Genomic DNA, 21,421 nt, shown 5'->3' with positions numbered 1-21,421 from the left:
CCTAATAGAGAGCACAAATGCCTCACCTGTATCTACAGGTCAGTTGGAGTAGCCAACTCAAGGAATTCCACTAAGGAATCTATCAGCCAGACAATGCAGTGAGCTTGTTTTTGGTATTTCCAACTATTAGGCTAAGGTCAGAAACAGGTTGGGATCCAAATTGTGATAAATTTTTCTGGTACTTTGGGAAGACTATAAATATGTTGTCTTCTGCTAATATAATTGTTACATTCTAGCCAATGCTTTTACTCTATTATAGTTACCATGAGTCCTGCATTGGGGGATGTTATAGTATTCTTCTTAAAACACTATAAAGTAGACATTCCTATACTCGTTCCATAAAGTCCAAGAAAAAGCAAAGGAAAATCCAAAATAAAACAAATAAATTCATCTCTTTAATAGTTTACTCAAGGCTGTGCATCTCAAGAGAATATGAGTAGCATTTGAATCAAATTTTGTTCAAATCCAAAATTTTGTGCTTATCCAATTCCTACTAGTATGGGGTAGACAAGAATCTAGAGTCTTTGGTGTTTGATGAATTTCTAGGACCCCAAATAGATGGGGGGGTTCTTTTACCAGAGCCAGAAGGACAAGAGCAGGAATGGTTCTGAATCTATCTCAGGCAGCATCCATCAAGAATATCCATATTTATTTATTTATTTATTATTTTACTTTATATCCTGACCACAGCTTCCCCTTCTCCTCCTAGTCCCACCCTCACAAATTCTTCCTCCCAATATCCCCACACCTTTTCTCTAGAGAAGCAGAAACCCCCCCCCACCTTGGTTACCACCCTGGACTGGGACATCAAGTCACAGCAGGACTAAATGAAGACCAACCAAGTGGTCCAGGTAGGAGAAAGGGATCCAATGGCAGACAACAGAGTCAGAGACAGCTCTTGCTCAAATTGGTAGGGTACCCACATGAAAACCAAGCTACACTTCTACTACAAATGTGTAGGAAGCCTACTTCCAGCACCGATATACTCTTTGGTTGGTTGTTTCAGTCTCTGTGTGACCCCATGGGCCCAGGTTAGTTGACTCTGTAAGTCTTCTTGGACCACCCACTTCTAAAGGCTCCTGGAATGGTGGCATACTCTTGCTATGGGCTTAGATCTTCCTGTGTGAACAGTTTATTGCTTGAACCAGTTAGCCTGGGATCATCTTCCCAATTCTGTGTGAGGTTGTACATCTCTAGCATAACCAATGGGTCTAAGTGATTATTGCTTAAAATACGAGAACCTACTTTTCATTTTCTATATCATTTTCATAAGTTTTATGTATGTAGATGTTTAGCCTGCGTGTTTTACTATCACCATATGCATGTAGTATCTATAGAAGCCAAAAGAGAGCATTGGATCCCTGGGACTAGAATTATACATGACATGAGTGCTGGGAATAAAACTTGAGTCCTCTGGAAGAGCAGCAGTGCTTCTGAGCCATCTTTCCAGCCCCCTACTCTTCTTTTTGTCTCTATACTTTCTATTTTTTGAAAATTTTTTACATGTAAACAATATATATTACACATACACACACATGCAGAGAGAGAGAGAGAGAGAGAGAGAGAGAGAGAGAGAGAGAGAATATCATATTCCTTTTTTCTAACTCCCTAGCTGCCCACTGCCCCCAACACATGCCTCTGGAACCAACCACCCTCTTGACTGAATTCCGCAGGAGGAAATTCATGCTTAGTACTAAAAACATGGTCATAAGTCCAAGGAAGTCACAGGTCCAAGGCTTGATGTTGTCTCACTAGATGGTCATATTGTCAAACTTCCTTCAAATTGTTCATGTTCCCATTCCCAGACTTGTGATGCCCAATCTTGTTCAGAGAAGCTTATTGCAGTGGCTATTGCCTAATGTGACTCCTAACTGTACAAAATGCTTAGAATGAGCTGCCATAAGTACTTGGCAACAGATGGGGTGTCTTTTATAAGCTATAGGGATATTTTAGAGTCCCAATGCTCTGAATTCTTAAGAGTTTGAAAGATGTCAGACTGACTCACAGGCCTAGAAATAACTGAGCAAATTTATTGAGCTTAGCTTTTACTTAGAAAATTCCACACTGAGTGGGATTCATTTTCTGTCATGTTGCCAGCACCTCTTGCTGATGATGTCACAAGAAGAGCTTCATGGTTATTAGGTCAAAGAGCTCAGAGCCAAGCAAAGGCAGGCTGGGAATAGCCATGTATAGAGGATCCCTGGAACACTATAAATAATGGTGAGGGATACTTTCTATTTAAACACAATTTGACATCAGAGCCTTGAAAATTCAAGTGAGAAAGGCCAGTACCTTACAGATATTAGAGAGGGAAAGTGGATGAAGGAAGGACCAGGAACTTGTATGTTGGAACCAGTGTTTTATGAGTTAGTTTCATTACTCCTCTTCAGCACTGGCTGATGTAGATGGGACATTTTCCTTGTAAGTGAATTGATTTGCCAGGGAACACACAATTAGTCTACAGATCCACTTCTGTCTTTCTGTCTTAGACCATGAACTTCACGATTCCATCAACCAAGAAGTCACTTCCAAAAATGTAGGCCCAAAGCCCCACCAAAAAAGAAATAAAAATGTGGACTGAACAGGAAGTCTTTCATCTCTGGGGGGACTGTGGTTATTCAATAGGAAGTCAAGGGCTCAGTTTAGAAGTGCATACTGCTCTTACAACAGAGGACCTGAGCTCACAGATGCCTGTAACTCCAGGGAATCCAATGACTTTTTCTGAACTTGGGTACCTCTGATCACATATACAGACAGACAGAAGGACACACACACATGCTTAAAAACAAAATTTTGAATAGGGAAGGCAGGAGGCTTAGATGCAAACCCAGTTTTTTTCTGGGATGCCCTGACCTTTGCATTATGTCCTCTGGGTTCCCTTGCTGAAATCACAGCTTGTACATTAGATACACTGTGCTTTCCTGCTCATAGGACTAGAGTCTGGAGTTCACCACTCTTCCTCTTGTCTGTCTCCTACTGAAGGAGCAGTCAATATACCTGGTGCTGTTGCCATGGGAACACCCTAGCCAGGAGAAGGTGGGTATTCCGAAGTCTACCTGGGTCAAGCCCAAAAGGAAGGAGAGAGGCATGCTCTAGAAGGTGCCATCTATCATCATCTGCCTGTCATGCCTAGGCTAAAGAGATCTGAAGAAGCAGAGCTTCACAAAACATGAGCTACAGAATTGCTTCATCTCATCATTTTCAGACTTGCCAGCTGAAGTCATGTGCACCCATCTCCAAACACAGGCACCCAGTCAACCTCCTCAGACTCAAAGGTCCTTTGTTCTCCTGAAAACTTGCCTTTGTTGGCGGAGGTTGCTGTTGTTGTGGTCTTGGGAGGGAGGAAAATGCCGACAACTTGAGTTTTTAATATGGTAAACGTCAGTGTTTATGCCTGCGCGGGCTGGCCTAATTATCCCATGTCCTCTAAAATCTTCTGTTGTAATTACCACTCACTGCAGTGACACCTCCTGCTGAAGGGAGAGCCATCAGCAGCAGGAGAACAGAGCCCAAGCACACTCAGCAAACTGCAGGCAACACCAGCAGCCGGGGTTGGTTTTGAAACTGTGGGAGCTTCATGAGCCATTTTCCTTGGTCCCTCCAGAGTAAATGCCACTCTGGCTGAAAAGTTGGAAATGTTTGTCAGGCAGGGAACAAAGCTGTGAATGAATCCTACAGTAATTTGCTTTCCCACAATCCCTTCTTTTTCTCTAATCCAGCCTATATAGGCAACTGATGGAGGTAGGGGGTTGGAGGGAGACAATTAGCCCCACTGATGTCTAGCGTGCAGCACTATTATAGGTATAATAGCCTTTGTGTTATCTACATACTTACTATAGCGCACAGAGAACTGGCAGAGGAATTGAGACAGCTCCAGAGAATGGCTTTTTAAAGAAAACACTATGTTAAAGAGACTAATCTTTCTGAAAAACAAATTGCCCATTAGTATACATGTGTGGTATTGAATTTATATTCACAGTGTAGAGGGAACACTTTGGCCTGGTGTCCATGCTTGGAAGTGTACAAAGCAGGGAAGGTGGGGGGGGGGGGGAGAAAGAAAGAGAAGAAATGGGGAGGGATCAATATATTCAGTGTAAGTAAAGTCACAGCAACCTTTAAAATAATAAGACAAATCCATTTATTTCGCAAATGTCTTCATTTCCAAATGCCATTGTTTGGGGCATTCCACTGTCACGGTCCATGACATTTTCGAAAACTCGGCTCTTAATCATTTAGGTGTAGCTGGAGTTCTCCGGCAACAGCCAAGTTAAAAGATTATACATTCACCCTGCTGCTCTGGCAGGGAAGATCGACTTTAACAGCCTTGTCCTGTGGGGTGAAGGAGGGAGTCTGGTGGTGGGGGAAGAGGCTCAGAGAAAGACAAGGCTTAAATATGGACAGAAAAGCTCAGTTGTATTGCTATATACAATGAAAAGTAATTACGGAGAAAAATGAAAGCTGTTTCTTGCTGTTAGCAGGAAGAATAAGAGAATTCTGTACCTTTTTAAAGCTCCGAGTCCATTTTGATGTAATTGGTTCTGGAATTATTTATGACATTAATTGCTGCGCTATCGACTGCCTGTCAGTGGCTCTGGCAGTTAGTCCATCTTTCTTAGCAGAGACAGCCTGCTCAGCCCAAACTAGACTGACAAGCTAATTATACCCATCTTCCCCTTCAATGACAAATGCTGTTCATCAGAAACCTTTCTAGAAATAAGCTCTCATTCTTTCCCCTTTTTCCTGAGCCAGACAGAACGGATATCTCAAGGTGCAGATCACAGCTAAAACTCAGCTCACAGGGCTATTAGCTCCGAACATCTCACTTGAGCCAAAAACCCTAAGCATCTTATGTTATCAAACTGTATGTCATTCCCAGATGCTGCTTTTCAGGCACGAGCAGGGGCCCAGCCTGTCAGTCAGAGCGGGGCAGAGCGAGCCCAGCTGACTAAATTAGCCAAGCTCTTCTTTGCTATCTACCCCAGCTGGCTCAGGTGATGTTGTGAAGTCAGCAAACGGCTCTGATTTCTACAGTGAATGCACCTTCCTGTGTGTGGGGGGGGGGGGGAGGGAGGGGAGAGGCATTGGGGGTAGATTTAGGATTGCTTATTGCATGGACCCATTTTGTGGAGGCAAACTGGGGAGTCCCTCTAGTTACCCAGTGGCTTTATCCAAAAGGCTCTTCGTCATTGAACTGTGTAATTGGTTCTTGGATTTAAGGTATATGTACCATGTGGATCTAGTAGAGCCTTTTGGAGGTGATATATCTACATCAACTGACTCCTACATTTGGGCAACTCAGGGAGAAGGTACAGAGAAGGAAGTGGTTTGAGCTTATGTACATGTAGGCTAGTTTGGAAGACAAAACATTCACATAGAGGCAGGTGGGAAAAAATATGACAGCGTGTGAAAAGATGCAGGCTTCTTTGCAAATGCCAGCTGGCATGTTCCCTATCATGGATTTGCCTTTTGTTGGTCGTGGTCTATTTTGTCTTGTTCAAAGGGAGTCAGCTGCGTTAATTCTCATCTTAAAATCTATAAAGATCTAGGGCAAGGGAGATTCACCTGTGCCTTGTTACTCGAACTTGATAGACTCAGATTCAAGGCTATTTGGGCCATAGGCTCTTTGCGAACTTGAAACCAAACCCGTGGTGTAAGTTTACCATCATCCTACCTCCCAGATATGGTTTAACAGAAATATATTTCCAGAAATTTTTAAGACATTGATTAAAGAAGAATCTACACCCAGTAGAATGTTAATAGAGTAAGAGGTGAGCTCATTCGTCAGAACAGCCATTGGATGGAGTTGCTTGGAGAATATTCTCAGAAGGCCTTTGAGACTGTGAAATCCCAGGCTAGCGTTAGTGCATCGTATCCTGCCTAAAAACCTGCTACTCTCTTTACTTCTCATTGACTAGGATGCTTATAGAGGCAAGTAGGGAAAGAGTGGGGCAGGCTGGGGCGAACTTGTATTGTGGGGGCTAACTGGAACTACATTTCTGACAATTCTGTTTTTCAGGATCCATTTTCTTTGAGAAATGAAGGAGGAAGTAGAGGCGCGGCCATGATGCTTAGCTCTTCTGAGGACTTGCGGCTGGGGCTCCAGTTACTCCTTTATTGGCTCCACGGGTTGCTGTAAACAGCATGGGGCACTCATGTTTCCTCCAGCCTGTCCAGCCTTCTGTTCCAGGATTTCTAATGTGTGGTCCAGGTGCCAACAGAACACATTAGTTCCTCTCCAAAACTGGAGGCCCATAAAAGGTAAGAGACTCTTTTGGCTTCCGGCGTCCTACACATTCCTCCTGACTTGTAGTTCGGCTTTATAGGTTCTGGCTTATCCTTACTCTCTCTACTTTGTGCTCTCTTTTGTTTGTTGGCCCAGTACTAACTTGAAGAGTAAGCACCCTGCATGTGCAGGGAGGGATCCACACGTATGGATTCAGTCAACTGAAGATGCAAACCTGTTGTAGGCAGAGTAGATTGTATGTGGATCTGACACACCTAGATTCTGTTTTCCTTACAGTCCTCACTAACCAATACGTTGTAACAGCTATCTACACAACCCTGCAATTGTATTTGGGATTGGAAGTGATTTTAAAGATGCCTTAAATGATCCAAGAGGGTATGTTAATATTATATGCAAATGTCATGGTAATCTATATAAGAAGATAAGTGTCCACCTGGTTCTGCAGAGTCCAGGAAACTATACCCCATGAACCCTAAAGGCTAACTGTGTTTATATTTATAGAACTCTCGGGGGCTCCTAAATTTATATAATCTATTGGTGATTTTTTTCATTAATAAAACATTGGACAAATCAGAATACTAGGGAAGCTCTAGGTGTCTTAGGATTCCTCTTTGTGCAGCTAGTGCTAGGATGCAAGAGAAGGAAGATTGGAGGCAAGAAACAATTTTTTGTTTGTTTTACTTAAGCATGTAGGAGAGGGTTCAGGTGCTGAACCCCAAGGCACAGACATTGTGTAACTTCGAGAATCTGATTTTTCATGTTGTTGTTAGGCAACTGGGGAAAGAAAAACTATGTGGAATTTGAGCTCTAGAATCTTAAACACTGGATGTTTTCTTTCAACACCAAGCACTTGTGTAACTAGACACTGAAATTTGTTTTCATAGTGGAGTGCTACAAGTATAGGCTACTGACACAGCACAGAGCAGCAAGACTTGTCCTACAGAGGAGTATGAGTAGGGTGAGGTTTCTTTGTGATCCATGGGGTTGAACCATTGCTGCTGACAGAGGCCTGTTCATGCATACTTAGATGGCTGTTTTCCCTAAGAGTAGGGTCATTTCTCTGCCACAAAAAGCTTAGCAAGCCCAACATTTTAATGTGTTTAGTTGCTCTCAGTCTGTTTTTATCACCTCCAAAGTAGGTTTTTCCCCCCTAAAGCTCAATTATTTATCTATGTGTAGGACATTTCTCTTAGTTCTTCACAAAATAGCTACCACTAAACCTAGCAATTGTTAATAATACTATTAACATTATTAATATAGGAAAGTATATGTGAATATAAAATGTAACCCCAAATAAGGCAGATGGGATGGAACATGTGTCCTGATGCTGGAAACATGAGAGCTAGAATAATAAGCATCCATGTTTGTGTTCATTAATTCAATGAGAAGTGCTTGAGATCTCCTGTTTTGGAGAACATTCATACACATATACATGAGATATATACATATATAATGTATGTTCACAAGCTGGCACTCAATAGATTTTAGATTTGGGAGCTCTCATGGACTAGTGAGGCTAGAGCAAGTTGTTTCCTGTGCTTTGTTTCTCTGTGAGATAAAGAGGTTTACCTGAATGGTCCTTGGGGAGAATCATGCTCATGTGATTGTCCAAGAAGGTGAAAACACAAAATCAAAAGCTGGTTGCAACTGAATACAGGGAATCCTGCGTGAACTAAAATGTTGGTATGGTTGCTATAGTCACTGCCCATTTATTAAATGAGCTAAGACATCATGAAATCTGAATAGATGCTAGAGGCACAAATGAGACCTCTCTGAGAACATATATCTGATTCATGGGGTGGACTTTTTAGGAGAAAAGTGTGTTTCTTATGTTTAATGAATGATTACAATGGTCAAAAAATAGTTTCCCATTATAAAGCCCCTTCCTCACTAGGATTAAGAAGGTAATTAAAGAGCTGAACTGTGGACATGATCCCCACCTGTATACTATTTAGGAAAAAATGTATAATTTTACATGAAGCTTTAAAACTGGATATTTCAAACACTACTTATAAATTGTGTGGCATCCAGGATGGTTCTATTGGACTGTTTTGTTTGTTTGTTTGTTTTTGGTTTTGGTTTTTTTTTTTAACTGTGTAGGGACACTGAAGTAGATCCGTTGAGATTACAACATAAGGTATTCTGTAGTTCCCACACCTTGCTTAGGAGATAACAGTTCAATTCTGTATTCCCTCAAATCTGCCAGGAACAGAGGTTGTAGATTTTCCTGACAACCTTCAGGGATCAGATATCCTGCTGTGTTATGGACTTATGGCCCAAATACTATGCCCCAAAATAAATTTAATGATAGTGGTTGAGTAGATGAACCAACTTCAAGCAAAGATCTAGTCTAAGTTATCTGCTAATATGAAAATTGAGAAAAAGAGAAGCAGAGATGGGGGACTATCCTGAAGTTACCTAAAAGGGTGAACTGAGCCAGGTTACATCGCCCAACCAATCTATAACTGTGCCATAAAGGTAGAGAATTCTAAGGAAACAAATAAAATTAATAAATGAAAATGATGTTGGCAAACAATCTTCCAGTTATGCAGTTTACACTTTCAGATGGCTGCTTTACAGTATGTGGAAAGAATTCTTTGGCTCAGCCCCAGTGAAGGCAGAAACCATCTTTTGATTGCTATGAAAATATCAATAGTATCTTATAGTTACTAAACACATCATAAGACTCCAAAGTCCTTTACATATATTATCCCACTTAGAATGACACAGCTACAACTAAAGCTTCAGCATGGGAGGGGACAGGATATCTTTTTGTCTTATCACACTAGTCTCCTCACTCTAATAAATACATGTTGAACAAATCAATGACAGTTAATAGGATGCTAAGGCTTAACAATGCCATTTTCCAAATGTCTAATCATTCACAAATGGCAGAGCAGTTACTTATTGACCTACCGTGTTTCCAGGTTCACTCATAATTCAGCCTTCCCTGTGCCCACAATGGCAAGTAACTGCCATTAGCTTTTTTTCATATTGGCAGTGCTGAAGTTGAGGAACCAGTAAAAATTTTAGGTCATAAAGAAAAATAAGGAAAAACATAACAAAACAAAAAACCCAATAGCAACAACCCAGTGTGATGGCTGCAAGGAAGTGAGTTCACGGGCCCCAAAAGAAAGCCAAGTATCTTTCTGGCTTTTGTCAATATTATGATTTATGATGCTGTGTAGGTTGGTATTTTGAGGTCAGCTTTTTTCATTCATATGTCGAAACATTCCTCTTTTCTAAATGGTTTTATATTTTCAATAAAAATATCCTTATAGTTGGCCAAAGTTTAGAACACAAGAAGATGGTTTCTTTAAGAACAATATTAACTATACCAACGTTTGATCTTTAGTATCCTATAAGCCAGGCTTGCTGGTACATGCCTGTAATCCTAGCATTTAGTAGGGAAGGCAGGAGGATCAGATGTTCAGGATTATCCTTGGCTAAAAGTCCCATAACTAGGCCAGTTCATAGCACATGAAACCATGCCTCAATACACAGCATTATTGATTATGTTATGTAACAATCATGAAGGTTATCTTCTGGAGGCTTCCATATGGCCTCATGCAGTGAAAGTCCTATACCTGATCTCTTACCAGTCTTTAGGATGCTAGCAAAGGTAGATCTCCAGATTCAGCCAAGAAAGGAAGGCTGCTTCCCTGAACTCTAGGGGTTTCTCTTTGTATATCCGAAATCTAATGGTGCAGGTGAAAGGAAGAAAGAGATAAAAGCCCACGTATCTGCTGGTAAGCTCACACCTAGTCACTGGGTGTTCACAGGCTTCATCTCTGCTCTGGACAGATGCAGAAGGGGTTGTTCCATCACCTCCTCACTCTGTCCTTTTAAGTTTTCAACATTTCTTAGACATTTGTAGTTCTTTTTTCCCCAGGTGAGTGCCACAAGAGATCTTATAGAAGATGCATTTGTTTTTGACTTCTAATTAATCAAGATAACATCTCTCTCAACCACTAGACAGTACAATCAATACCTCAGGCAGCCACATCGCCAGTTAGACAGATACACCAATACCTAGTATTGGCAAATCAGTGATGTATTTAACCATGCTATACTCTATCATTTTATAATATGAGAGCAGTGTGATTATGTTAAGGGTATGGAGAGGAGGGTTTCTACCTTTGCAACCTGAATTAAGATTTCTCCTCCATCCTGAGCTCTGGCCTACTACCTCCCTTAACTCAAACTAGGGCAGTAGTTCTGATTCATTTTATAGATTTTCATTGGGGTGAATTCATTCAACATCATAATATGTAGTTGAATTCTAGGACAGAAGAATCTAGTAGGATCTTAAGTTAAAAAGTGGTTGTGTCTATGAGCTCCTTGTATCAGCTAACCTCAGGGCTGAAATGCTTGGTGCCCTGTCTATTCTGAGGTCCTGTTCTCCAACTGAGAGTTAGAGTGTGGGAAGAGAAGGGAAGAAACTGAGGGCATGAGATACTCTGGTGTCAGAAACATGGAGGATCTCCCCTCTGGGTGAGGGAAATGCATTGAGAGATTCACTGTAGGATTTGAATATAATACTTGACCTAGACATTGTGAACATCCTTTGGGACTGTAGTGGTTTGGATGAGTATATGAGCCCATATGATGTTCAAACTTGAAAACTTGTTCCCCAGTTGATGGCACTATTTGAGGCGGATTAGGGTGAAAGCTTGCTGGAGAACTATATACTGAGGTCTGTTTTTAAGAGTAAAAGCCATGGGTCATTTCCATTCAGTTCTCTCTGTATGTCTACCTCTGCCTATCTCTTCCTGTCTCTGTATTTCTTTCTCTCTCTTCCCCTTCTCTAAAGTCATGGTGAATGCTGAGTGAAGGGATCTGGAGAAAGCCCTCCTAACACAAGGAAAAGACTTAGTAGGCTTTATTTCCCTCTTAGTGGCATGTTTCAGTACTCCAATGTCATGTTCTGAGCGGTGTAGTCTCTGTGTCAGCCACAGGGTGAAATCTATATAGAAGGTATAGAAATGAACCAGGGTTTTGATTGGTTATCTGGTGAATTAGTCTTGATATCCCATCTACCTTGATTGTATTATCATGTGAACATGCCGTATAGATTAGGAAAACACTCAATTATACACGTTTGGTAGACATTTAAGTCTAACCACATCTGTATCATGCAAGAGAGGTGTCCTGGTTTGCTCTCCTTTGCTGTGAAGTGAGTACACTTATAACATTGAATATATTCCCATTTTTTGTTTCGTTTGTTTTTGCTTTGGGACAGGGGCTTTCATATAAGTTTCAGCTTCTATTTAGGCTAGCCTGACTTTCCTGAGAGCCCTCAGGATCTGCCTGTTTCTCCCTCCAACCTCCCTTTCCCCAGCACTGAGGTTACCAGCCAATGGTCACTGCTCATGCATTTTATATGGGTTCTGGGGATTCAAACTCTGACCAACCACTGAGCCATTTCCCTAGCTTCTCCTTTCATGTATTGAACTTATTGAATTGAATTTTGGCTGTTGTATCAGACTACCAAACTTGATTTCTTTCATAATTTAAACTGTGATAACAGCTTTTGTTTTGTGTTTTGAGAAAGGGTCTTACTACATAGTCATGGCTGGCCTACAATTCACTGTATTTACCATGTTGGCCTCAAACTCAGAGAACCACCTGCTTCTGCCTTCTGATTAACAGAAATAATACCTTGTCCCATCATGCCCAGCAGTTAAAACATTTTTAAATATTGCTAAATGTGAAAATTTTAATTTCAAAAACAAAAAAACTTAAAATACTTTAGTTTTAATTTGCTAATAATTTGTTTAGAGTTTGCTTTTAGTGTAGCTTTTTTTTTCTCCCTGTGTTTGTCTGCTGGTTATACATAGCATATAAAATGAGGGGCAAGTACCAGGTACACTCTTTCATTTCTCTTGAAGTGTTTATATGAGGTTGTAGTTGCTTCTAATTTACATGTTGGAAATAATTCTCTGGGGTAGTTACTGAGCCTTGAAGAGTTCATTTTGAGATTTTAGTTTTAAAAATAACAGTTTATCAGATGTCAAATAATTATATTTTCTGCTTATTTAATACAATTTGATCAGTTTTACACACAAATAGTTTTGAATTTCTTGATGGATTTTAGATGTAAATATGAAAGGCAAAATAAGACTGGAAGTTAATGTCTGGGAATGTATGTACAATGAAGTGAATATTTTCATACATTGAAAGAACATTATTAAAAAATAAAGGTTTAGAAAATGTCACATCAAATTAAGTAACTTTTGCTCATGTAAAGATACTGTGAAGAGAACAGAAGAAAATATCTGCACCGTTAAAGCAACAGAGGCCAAAGTAAATAGTAATTAGTAGATATATACTAAGAATGAGTTAGATTTTTGCTCTTTTGTAAGAAAAGCCAATGAAGCTAAAATAATGAACACTGCTAGCATCATTGCTGACAGACAGGACCCTAGAGACGCTCCATTAAAAGGGCCACCTAGTCCCCAAGTACAAAACCAGGAAGTAGATGAAGTTGGGTTTTATTAAAATGTGTTGCAACAGTGGAGAAGTTGTGATATGACAGTGAACTCATTTCAACATTCCATGGTAAACATTGCAACAAAATCTCCTCCTGGCCCACTTCCCACAAATTTCTAGTGTGCTTTGGGTCACTGTGACACCAGAATTCTCTTAGGCAGTGACTCATGGCATTTGGGGGGGGGGTGAGACCAACACCACAGTTGATTTATTATCATGTTCAAGGCCCCAAGAAATTTTCAGCAGAAATCAATCTTGGAGCTTATATGGGTGCCACTGCCTATTTTATCAAATTTTTTGTCAAGTTTATTTATTTATTTATTTTTAAATTAATGAATGTACTTATCAAATCCTCATGCTATTTAAGGATGCTTAACTACAAGCCAATATATTGAGTTATGAACTATTAAATAAATATATCGTGCTAGCAGGCTGGAAGTCTGGATTAAAGATTATCCACACATCTGCCACTATCCATCATGCCCCAACACCAGCTAACCTCAGTTTGGGGCTAGAGATAATCAGAACAGTCTCTCCCACCAGGTGAACTTGGGTACCACCTGTTACTTGGTGGAGTAGGAAGCCTGCCGGTGGATTTTTTTATTAAGCAAAAAAAAAAAAAAAAAAAAAAAAAAAAAAAATTGACTTTGGCAGAACATTAAAAAGAAGTAATATTTCAAAATAATGCAAGAGAGCAATATTTATGAAACTGTTTTGCACACGGTTTCTGAGAAGCCAGCTCTGCCCTACCATTATAAATCATTCTCTGGCTGGGTTAGAGAGGAGAAGGTTTGCCAAATAGATCCTAGAGGATCTGTAACAGAGACTGCTGTTTTAAAATGATCAAAAATGATCAGAATATCTGGATGTGGGGAAGGTTAGCACTCCAATCTCCCCAACTCCCCTTCCCCCCCCCCCCAATGTAGGAAAGAGTTTCAAAATGAAAACCCATGAAATGGAGAGTAGAATGAGAATACAGCAAATAAACACAAGAAATCGGTGGTACTAGCCCTACATCCTCCTCTAACCAGCCTCAGATAGAGGCATCTACCATAACAGCCAGTCTGACATTGTTGTAGCTTGGAAGCATCAGTTGTTTAGCATGCTGTTGGAAAGTTCTCTGAACATTTCCCTCTGGCTTTGTCCATTCGTAGACACCATTCTTGAATTGGGATGTGACAAGAATTAGAATTGACATCCACCAAACTCTGTGTGTCCTGGAGCCAGCCTCAATGGCTCTGCCACTGTCACATCAAGCTCCATCCCTCCTGGCCACACTATGTCTGCACCCATGACACCTGTCAGAAACTTTCAAGTGTCTGCTCATTTCTTTATCAATGTGGCCTGCACAGCCCAGGCAAAGAAGGAATGACATTTGGGATGAGGAAGGGATGGGTAGTGTTTCCCCCCCTCTGCCTCCTCTAACTGTCAGTTTGGGTTTTCTCTCTACATATCAAGATTGATACCTAGTTGCCTTGTCATTTAGAAATGCATGGAGTGGTAAGCAGGTTTGAAAACAGTGTGGGAGACTGGGAACTTGAGCAGTCTCCTTAGAGAATGATGCATCAAGAAGAAATTAACCAAAAGAGGCATGGTGCCAGGCTATCTCTGCCCTTTGGAAATGCACTGCTTCAGGAGATGAGTGGGTGCACTAGAGCTATCTGAACACATGAGTTGTTCTGCATTTTCTTGCTCTTTCTATCAAAGTGCAACAATCAGATGGGCACATTATCCCAAGAGTGATGGTTTTAGATGTCTATAGCATTTCTTTTTCTTATTTATAATTATGCTTTTATTTTAATAAGTGGTTAGTTAAATATACATCTCAACTGTCCCATCACAGTGTTGCATGCTCTGTTTATTTTTAAATCGGAGAAGCTTTAATAGAAAGCACCATAGTCCCCATTGCCAACCTTCTTTGGGGACAAAGTGAGTGCCTCACTTTTCTTTCTTTTCATCTGAGACATCTTAATTTTCTGAAGAGGTTTTGTGGAGTTAAGTGTGATCCTCAATTGGTTTGTCTCCCAATTTCCAGTGGGCTTAAACTCTAACTATTGCCACCAAAGTGCTAAGCAAGCGTTTAGCGCTTTTTATTGTGGTATTACATATGGATAGTCATATGGTGCGTATCCCCACCATGTATAGTTCTGTCCATTCACGCAGGGCAGTATTCCTACTCCATCTGATGCAGAGGGCACTCAGATAGAGCTGGTTCATATGCCTATCTGTGGGTCAAAGTCTTGCCAGCTGTACCAGAGTTCCATTGGGCATTCAAATATCCTGAGAAAGTGGAACAGCCAGAATCTGAAGAAGAGCTGGCTGAATCATTATATGGGGTGAGCCTACTCTTGGCCTCACCTCTCATTTAAATCCATGCATAAATAACTCTCCTTCATTGTTTCTCCCTCTTTTGTCGAATGTAAAATAGAAGGCCGTCATCATAAGTAGGCTTATTAATAAGATCACTTTGAGGCCCAAATGAGATCATAGTTATAAAAATTACTTTGATAATTAGTTACCTTACTAGTACAAAAGTTGCTGAGGTGTTGGATAGTTAGTACATCTTTGCCTTCTATAGTCAGTTGTTTACATACAGTTGATAGGTAGCCATTGCTTTGGACAACCTTGAATTAAAAATACAAAAAAATTGTTCTGTGCATCTGAAACATGCATAGACTTCCTTGTGTCATTTTCTAAACAATAAATTATAAAGCAGTAATGGTGGGTGTTCTATTAGAGGATATGTATAGCTTTTATATCATCACATCTTCGTGTTATAAAAGGGACTTAGGCATCACATCTTAACTATTCTGGGGCTCTATACCCATTTTGTGTGTGTGTGTGTGTGTGTGTGTGTGTGTGTGTGTGTGTGTATGTCAAGGCATTTCCAGGCTGTAGATAGGTGGCATAACTCAGACTTTCCTCTTTGACCACATATCAAAAGCAAGTGCATGTGGTCCATCTTTGTCCATGGTGTAACAACTTACCTGAGACAGGAAATAAGTGGGGACACAAGGCTTATTGAGGAATTTTTTGAGACGTTTGCTATACTTTCATGATTCTAGGTTGGAAGAAGAGATTGAAAAAGCTTCCAAGTAATTTGCTTACATAGAGAGAGAACTAGGTGCTTCTAGAGAAGTAAGATAGTAAGATCTGAATGCTAACAGTAAAAGTAGGCAAGAGTCTGTAGGCCCCACAGTTTTTTTAGTTTCTTTTTTGGGTGCTGTTGTTAATTTTATTTTGTTTGGTTGCTGTTTTGGTGTTGAAACCTATGTACCTGAGAAAAACAATGTACCACTGAGCCATATTCCCTTTCTTCAAGTCTTATCTTAAGGGTTAAAAAATAAGTGGAAAAGGAACCTGGATATATATCTCCCAAGGTTCCACAAGCAGTGGGATTAAAGGATACACCATCAGCACCATCCCCATGGTCTTGCTGGTTTTCTCCTCTTTATTCACACCCCAGGACAGCACCAGCTCAAAGAACATGGCTCAATGGGTGGAGGTAGGTGGGGACAAACCCACAGATCAGACAAAGCTTCCACACCCTGTTATCTGGCATGGTGACTCTGCTAGTCACCACAGAATAATAAGAGGTTCCAAAGTTAAGGGGAATGGCTGATGTATTGAGGAAGGAGGTGGGAAGTTTCCATCAGAAATCTATGTCTTCATCCCCTTAGACTAAACTCACCATGTTGTAGTCTTTGATTGTGTATGATCAGGTGGCCTCAATGGAGATACCTGTGTTCACATCAGCCCTCCTCCTTCTTAGGCGGACAAAGGTAACAGGCTTCAGTGCCTATCTCTGGATGCAAGTAACAAAGAGTGAGGCCTAATTCTCTCTCCATTCTGTGTCCTGTAAATATAACAGTCACTTCATTATAGCTCCTCTACTCATCTGGAGCAGGGCTTAGGCATGAGCTCTGGCTTTAGTATGATCAGTTCTGGCTTTCTTGGACTGAATACCTGTCCTCCTTCTGCAGTGAATTTATTTCACATTGTGTTCTAGTGGCCAGGAAGTAGGCAAGCCATCAGAGGCAGAGTACCTTCACTGTGCCCTGGCCAACAGGCTATACAGTCACAACCAAGGCTATCCCTTCTACTTAGGTTTAACTTTTATCAACCATGAAGTAGTTATTTTCATCTGTGTTTCATTTCTATATTCTTTTAAATTGTTTTTTGACTCCTGGTGGGAAGTATTATTTAAAATCTTAATAGGAGATTCTTGCTGGTAAATCCTTCAGTAGGAGATTGACATCATAAACAGAACCATGGGAAGTGATTAAAAGGGAATCATGGGTAAACTCTAGGAGGTATCAGCTAGGGACTAAGCATTGACCCTTGAATCATGAACCCAGGATCCCTGTAGGAACTATGCTATGTTACAAACTAATGTACTATGCTAAAGATTGGAGCTTAGGCATCTCTGTCAAGTAAATTTTAGAATTGGAAAGCTGAGGATTCACTTCTGAAAGACTAACTTCCCAGGTCCTCAGCAAGTGAGTGGAGCTACAAATAAAGCTATGTCACCTGAGAAGAAAATTAGAGTCTGATGGTAATCTCAGATTGTGACTATGAATGCAAGTGAGAACTTTAGACACTGGTATTTATGGACAGGGCAATTTGAGTCTCAGTCTATTTCACCCTCATGGAATCATTTCTGGAGTTGAAAGGGGATGCTGAATGTGACACTGTGAGCCTGCCTCAGTTATCTATGTTGTATGCAAGAAGACAAAGCTGATAGAAAGTACAGGAAGTACAGGTTGTGAACCACAGTAGCTACTGGAAAAAGTTATGCAGGAGGGAGTATAGAAGAATGTCATAGTTTTGTGATAAAATATTCTGACTGAAAACACTTGGTGAAGAAAGGGTTTATTTGACTTACAGGTTACAATACATTAAGGAAAGCTGAGGTAGAAACTTGTTAGCAGGTACCAAAGCAGATACCATGGAAGGACATTGCTTACTGGCTTATTTTACTCCCTTTTGGATATAGCCCAAACCCTTCAGCCCAGGGTTAGTTGCTGTGCATAGTGGGCTGGGACCTTCTACATCAAATGTTAACAAAAAATGCTCCCACAGATATACAACAGACCAATCTAAGGGAGGCAATCCTTCAGTTGAGGTTCCCTCTTCCCACAGATGTCTAGTGTGTGTAAAATTGGCCCAAACTATCTAGCATAGTACGTATGTTTGTTTGCCTCAGTGGCACCAATATGGAAAAAGATGGGTATTTGTTCAGTGTGGCAGGAAAAGGCTGAAATAATGAATTTGGAAGATAAGTTTCATGACACCTAGTTCTGATTAGAATACACTGGTCTCATTCTGTGGTGTGGTTTTAGTTATTGGGATTTTGTAGGCATAGAACTCATACATTAAATATGATAAATATAAATAGAAGAAAGTATCATGTAAGGATCTAGATCTGATATTCTGTGATATCTGTCTGTTTATCTATCTATCTATCTATCTATCTATCTATCTATCTATCTATCATCTGTCTATTCATCCATAGATATTAGTCACATAATATTTTCATATATAAATATTTGTATCTATTTGCATACATATATTTTATATATGTGTATATAAATATATTTATAAACATATGTAAATAAAATATAAATATATATTGGTTTAAAGTTATATAGAGAGAATATTTTAGACATAAATATTTTAATATATAAATCTTTAAATACAAATATAGTAAATAAATTTATTTGTATCAGTTAAAAAATGTAACTGATACATATAAATGACACAACTTTATAGGGCTCTGTGCTGATTAGTTTTTATTTTCAACATAATACAACCTAAAGTCACCTAGGAAGAGAGAACCTCATGTCTCTCTTCCATATGCCCCATTCCTTTTGTAAAGAAAGGAAAGGATGTGGACTTTGCATACTGGTCCAGACTGTCAGACCGTCCCTTACCACATGTATTTATATGTCTTTCTTCCTGCAGTTCTGAAGTCAGAAGATCTGATAATCCTCAGAAGTCTTGGCTCTGCTTTGCCTGGACACTGGGCTGATGGTGATGCTGTGTGAACATGACCACAAAGCAACTTGTCTTTATAAATATCCATTCCTCCAAGGCTTGTGAAACCACTCACTTGAAATCTGAGTCTGTTTGGCAGGAAGACAGTGGCATGGCAGCGATAGGTTGACATTGTTACCCTAGGCTAGTCCATCACAAGCCTCCCTCACTTAACAGAAGACTTGAGGCTAGTGTGGTGGTTTAATACCAAGACAGCTGGCAGCTCCCACCTTGTGACCTAAGGTGATCTGTGAAAATTGTGTCCAAAATATTATCAGATGAGCTCAGAGGATATGCTCACTGCTGCCCAAGAGCATAGAAAGAATGTCTACTGAATGTGTGCAGTAGTCATCTTTCTTTTCAACCATCCTTTCTTCACTTTCCTTTCTCAAACAAAACCAAAAACAAACAAACAGGTCTCCCAGTCGCCTGTGGAAATTCTTTGATTATTTGATATACATGGAACCCTGGGATGTAACCAACTCCGGGCTAAGGTCTGGGACAGTAGAAAAGAAAAAGATACTGTTTGTGTAATTTGTGAGTCATAGTATATAGAGAAAGACATAAACAAGCCAGCAAGTTAAATAAAGGCTCATTAGTACAACTGAGGTGTTTCTAAGCAGATATTTCCAAAGAAGTTGTAAGCATCAGGGAGATGCGCAAGAAATCATCCACGTAGTACAATCATTTCCCAGTCTGAGTCTGTAAAGGATTCATCATACACCAAGCAAATTTGAGAAAAGAGACAAACACTTAAGCAATCATAAATAAACTTTTTTTTCTTTTGGATGACTCTCTCATTGTTTGAATAAAGTTCCTAGTGAAAGTAAATAGTAATTATTTCCAGAATTATTTGCCTTCTGGTGATTCTTAGTATTAGATGATTTTTAGCTATACTTCTGTTTGTTATAGAATGAGGTAATTATATTTAAACCTATTTTGTTTGTTTTTTGTTTGTTTGTTTGTTCATTTTCCTAGGACTTTCTAGTTGCCTTCATTTTACTCTTAAAATATTTTCGGTTTGGTTTGGTTCTTGGTTTTTTGTTTTGTTTGTTTGTTTTTTATTTTGTGTTGTTGATTTGATTTTATTAACGAGGATTTTTGCATTTCTGTCTACCCAATTTTCTCTTGGCTGACACTGTCTTTGATAATATAGATTATTGTTCAGTTCATGGTCACATGATCAGGTGACCAGCCAAGTTCAATTTGGCTTTAATTAACATCTATTTTAAGTAGCTTCACTGTCATTTTTGATTAATTTCATCTGCACATGAAAATAGTCAGAAATAAACATAACAGAATCTTAACATACACAAAGGAATTTGAAAGCTGGCTGTGCAGACATGTTAGGACAGACCTTTGTTGTCATGGGCATGTTTTATAGAAACTGATTTCGACTTTTCTCTGCCTGAGTGAGAGGACAGTATCATTTCTTCATTCTAAGAAATCAGGAGGCCAAATAGGAGAGGTAACATCCACTGTTTTAGAGAGATCCTTGGAACCCTAGTTACAGTATATTCATTACAAATCAATGACCAGAGGCCATTGAAACAGAACCCAGAAATCTATGTTAGCCAGCTAGAAATATCTTATTAAAATTGTGAGGATTTGTTGTTATTGCTGCTGAACAAGATAAAAGAAAGATCATTTTGAAAGACATGGTTCTCTTTCTGACATGAAAATATTTTGATTTTTTTAAATCTCATATTTGTTTCGCATTTTAGCGAAGTATAAAATATAAAGTTGTAAAGCATTTTCACTGGGCTGTTGAAGGTTTTGAAGGTGTTGCACTACCATTATCTAGCATTCATTCTTGTGGGAATATATCAGCCTCACTGTACTGACAGCCATATTGTTTACCTTTCAGACTTGGTACTATTTCTTTGTTAGTGTTGTCAAAATAACCATCTGCTTTTGGTGAGTTTCTGAATTTATACAGATTGAATCTTTCCTTCCCTTTTCTCTCTTCATCTCTTCCTCTTTTTCTTTTTTCCAGAATAGTATTCCTATCTTAAGAAATAGCACAGTTGGTTTATTTACCTTTGCAAACATTTATTTAAATATGAGAACATTTATGATCATATTGTATAAATCATCCTTCAAAACCAGTTGACGGCAGGAAGAAAAGGGGAGAATTAATATATATACATATATATATACATATATATACATATATATATATATACATACACATACACACACACATATATATATACACACACACATATATGTATGTATTTTAAAAATATAAAATAGAAAACCCAGAAATAATTCCATACATGTATACCAACATGACAATGACAGAGCAATGAAAGGTGAGAAAACAACAGCCATATAGTCAAGGATTTCACTTCTAACCTGACACCACATCACCATGCAGTAAATTCTAGATGGGCCAAACCTTTGCATATGCAGGACAAAATTTTACAAAACTCCAAAAGATAAATGGAATTCCTCAGATTTTAAAGTATTGAAGGTCTTAAGATATATCACTGTCCCTGAAACCATACTAATTCATATATCATAAAATTTATGAAATTTGGTCATATAAAAATTGTAAATATGTCCCCCAAAAGACAGTAAATAAAGTTAAGAGCAAAACCGGAGAACAAGAGAAGATGTTTATTCACAAATTAAAGCTAAGATTTA

At 39.4% G+C, this 21,421-nt stretch overlaps 1 long non-coding RNA gene across 2 annotated transcripts in view; it reads left to right on the top strand.

The window, feature by feature from the left end:
- Nucleotides 1–19,559, top strand: part of LOC143441599 (uncharacterized) — a 74,252-nt gene extending 54,693 nt beyond the window's left edge. For both annotated transcript variants that reach the window (XR_013109160.1, XR_013109161.1), the window contains exons 2-3: nt 6,017–6,258; nt 18,701–19,559. This is a non-coding gene — a long non-coding RNA (uncharacterized LOC143441599). The remainder of the gene's footprint in view (nt 1–6,016; nt 6,259–18,700) is intronic.
- Nucleotides 19,560–21,421: the final 1,862 nt, after the last annotated feature.

This window comes from Arvicanthis niloticus, chromosome 3 (assembly GCF_011762505.2).
Source record: "Arvicanthis niloticus isolate mArvNil1 chromosome 3, mArvNil1.pat.X, whole genome shotgun sequence".
NCBI classification, from domain to species: Eukaryota; Metazoa; Chordata; class Mammalia; order Rodentia; family Muridae; genus Arvicanthis; species Arvicanthis niloticus.
The sequence above is the reverse complement of the archived record's forward strand: the minus strand, read 5'-3'. Positions and strand labels throughout refer to the sequence as shown.